Source organism: Daucus carota, chromosome 6 (genome assembly GCF_001625215.2).
Source record: "Daucus carota subsp. sativus chromosome 6, DH1 v3.0, whole genome shotgun sequence".
Classification (NCBI taxonomy): Eukaryota; Viridiplantae; Streptophyta; class Magnoliopsida; order Apiales; family Apiaceae; genus Daucus; species Daucus carota.
The window spans coordinates 11736975-11740728 of NC_030386.2; positions in this window are offsets into that span (position 1 = coordinate 11736975).

Sequence of the window (3754 nt, forward strand, 5' to 3'; positions counted from 1 at the left end):
AATAAATCCTTTCCCTGGACGTTGTGTCCTTTATGATTCAGTTGTATTGTCAGTAAGCTGATGTGATATAGTGATCCAACAGTCACCCTGAGTTGTGCAGGTTGACTGATGATCCACCCCTAGCATAGTGGAATCTCAGCATTATTGCCGTTTCCTCCACCATTGCTGGACATTATCATTGTTGTCATCACTGTTGCAACCTCAGGTGGTACCTCATATCTGAATCAGAATCTGGATAGTTGTCAACTTAGCGATTCAGATGGATCAGCAGATTGTAAACTTGGGAGTTTAGTGTCATCAAATGTAACATTGACACTAACTTTCATTGACAGAGAATCAATTACAAAAACTCTATAAGCACTTATTGTATAACCAACAAAAATTGCTTTCAGATGCCTTTGGCTCAAACTTGTTCAATTCTCTCCCATCCTTGAGAACAAAACACTTGGCTCCAAGACAGAAGATGTTTGACATATGGTTTCTTGTCTTTATAAAATGAAAGGAGTTTTCATATTGATCCTTGTTGCAAGTATCATTCTGGGTATAGCGGCAGTAGACACAGCTTCAGCCCAAAGTACAGAGGAAGCTTTGCTTCAGCAATCATAGTCCTTGCAGCTTCGATCAGTGTACGATTCTTTCTTTCGAGACTCCATTCTGCTGAGGAGTCCTTGGTGCTGATACTGCCTTCTAATTCCTTTTCAGAATAAAAGTTGTAGAGTTTGATTCTTGAATTCCGTGCCATTATCTGACCTTACAGCTTTCACTGGCCACACCCTTTTCTAATTCAACTGACTTTATATGATCAATCACTGTCATCGGGTTCATCCTTAGAAGCCAGAGTAAACCCAAGTAAATTTCGAGAAGTCATCCATAATGACTAAGGCATATCTTCCTCCATCAATAGATGCATAAGTGAAGTGGATTTGTAATGGTATTGATGGTCTTGCCTTTGTGAGATGCTTCTTCGCTTTTCCTTCTGACAAGCTTCACAGAGATCATCAGATGAGAATTCCGGGAAGGCAAACTCTCACTAGATCTCTCTTGACTAGAGATTCAGGTTTTGAAGTTGAGGTGTGAGAGTTTCTTATGCCATAACCAACTATCTTCAGCAGAGGCTTTGGCGTAGAAACAGTGAACTTCGTTCCAGGTCCTGAAGACAATCAGCTACGAATATATTGCCTTTCCTTATGCCACATAGTGAAGGACGCTTATCCTTGATATGTTTATGATACATCTTCCTTTTCAAAATGACATATATCCTTTGGACAAAACTGACTGACACTCAGGAGATTATGTTGAGGTCCTTCAACTAGCAACATCTTTTATGATAATCCTTCCAATTTTGTACTTGCCATATCCCACAGTACGACCTTTGCTATTATCAGCAAAAGACTGTTGGGCCAGCTCCTTCTCTTATGTCTTCCAGCAGGGATCTATTGCCCAGTCATGTGCATTGACGCTCCATGTCAAGCACCCAGGTAACACGAACAACTCCACTGGCACCCTGCAAAAGACAACTTGATTAAACATTCTTTGGGACCCACATTGATTGGGTCCAGCAAACTTAAGAACTGATTTCTATCAGGTTGTAACAACAGAGCCTCTTGGACTGATACTTGGTCGATTTGACTGAACTTACTTCCTTAACAACACCTTATAAACCTTGGTTTTAGGCTTGGAACATAAGTCTCCTTCCTAACACGAGGAGGACTAGCAGTCTTTGATCTAGCTGCATGTTGTTTGTGTGTTGTCTAGGTGATGTGTTTTCATTTTTAGTGCAATTTTTAAAATAGCAGACATCAATTGAAAGCACAAGTCATACAATTATCAACACTACAGGATTTTGACATGCATCAAAGCAGGAACAACAGGAGTATCAGTCATAGTAGTAGGAACATCAATAGATTATCTCTAACTTGTTATCAGATTTAAGTTTTCCAGAATGACATCTATTGTTCTTGTTCTTACTATTCACAAAATTATTAGGTTTGTTGAATTTAGTTCTCTCCGAGTTGACACCTAAACCAGCTTTAGGCACCTAACATTGCCTTTCACTTTTGATTGGTTTCAGTGATGTCAGGATCTCATCTCTCTTTCATTACTCTCTTTTAATTTAAGGTCTTCCTATTTGAGTTCATATCTAATGACAACAGGAGTCTCTAATAGAGGTTCAGCTTCTGAGTTTTAAACATGGTTAGGGAATCTTTCAAAACAAAAGGAATCCCTCTCTCCTCAGCACTTTCTTAAAGGGAGTAATGTTACTAGCCTTACCTACCGATTTGTTATAGTCAAAACCTATTCCAACAATTCATTGATCTCTTGTTTCATTATTTCTTGACTATCATGGAGGCATCCTTAAAGGCTTTACATTTACTTTCTCTTCGTCTAGCTGAAGTCTTAAAGCAATCTCACCTTTCTCTAGAACTTTGACTTTAGCACATTGTAATCCTAATCCATAGTCAATTGTTCTATTTTAGGTTTTAATACGTTCATCTCATTCATTTTGTAAGCATGATTCTAAGACTAGTGTATCAATTTTAAGATTGGCAGCTTTCAACTTTTTATAGCATCATCTCTTTCAAGTCCTAATTGCAAAAAAGTTAGGGCATGTAGGATCTACCTGAAAGCTTCCAGCAGAGGGGTGAGATGACCAGCTTAGCCATAAGAGCAACATTCCCAATCTGCTCTTCTTCATCACTTCTGTCATCCCAGCTTTTCCCTTCTGCCAGATAGACTTGCTTTTGAAACTTTGATTTCCAGAAGTACCCTATGCTTTCTCACTAGTGCATCATACTTCTGCTTCACGCTCGTCGTAGGAATCTTTTCTCTTTCCTTGAACCTTGGGCTGTTTGCATTCAGTTGCAAAGTGTCCTGGTTCACCACCGTTAAGCATTTGAACTTGCTTCGATCCACCATCCCAGTCTTGTATCCTCCTTTGCTCGTAGAAGATGAATAACCTCCTTTCTGAAACCTGTTCACAGTAGGTTTGTACTTGTAGGGGGATTCTTCCTGATCTCATGTTCCAAACTTCTTGGCAACAGAGATAGAAGATTGATCTTCTAATTGTTCTAGCTCTTCCTGTATAGAAACTCTTCGTCACCACTGGAAGAGGCAGTCTGACCCATCTCAGGTAAACAAAATTCCTGAGTGGTTTTAGAGGAACAACAACATCCTTCTTCTCTTCTGGTACAGGTGACTCAACAACTAGAGCTCTCGAATGGTTCAGTGTTTTACCCATCCATATCTCTGTTTACTTTGACTTGTTCAAGTTCATAAGTTTTCAACACTCGTAGAGTCTTTCCAGAGATATCTCATTCGATCTCTACTTTCCCTGATGGCAGTGATTCTGTGTTCCAGATGTTCAGGAAGTGTTAAGAGAAATTTCATGTTGACCTCTTTCTTGTCGTAGTATTTCCTATTTAAATTTAGATTATTAATCAGATTATTAAGTCTGATAAACACTTGTGAGGGCAGATTTACTTGCACGCTGCCAAGTACCTCCTGATCATAAAAGAAAGTGCGATCAGCATAGTTTTCATACATTTAACTTGATTTTCAATAACTGTGCAATCAGTAAAACATAGTAACCTGTGTATCTATTTGGTCTTGCACTAGCGTGAGGCTAGCGCTGTGCTTGACTCTGTACAGGGTACCGTGGCAGGGGGGTCAATTTCAATGGCTTCATTCTGTGGAGAGAATGAATCCAGAGACTGTTTCATTGCCTGTTCCAAGTCCAAGCCTTTTGGGAAGGCAA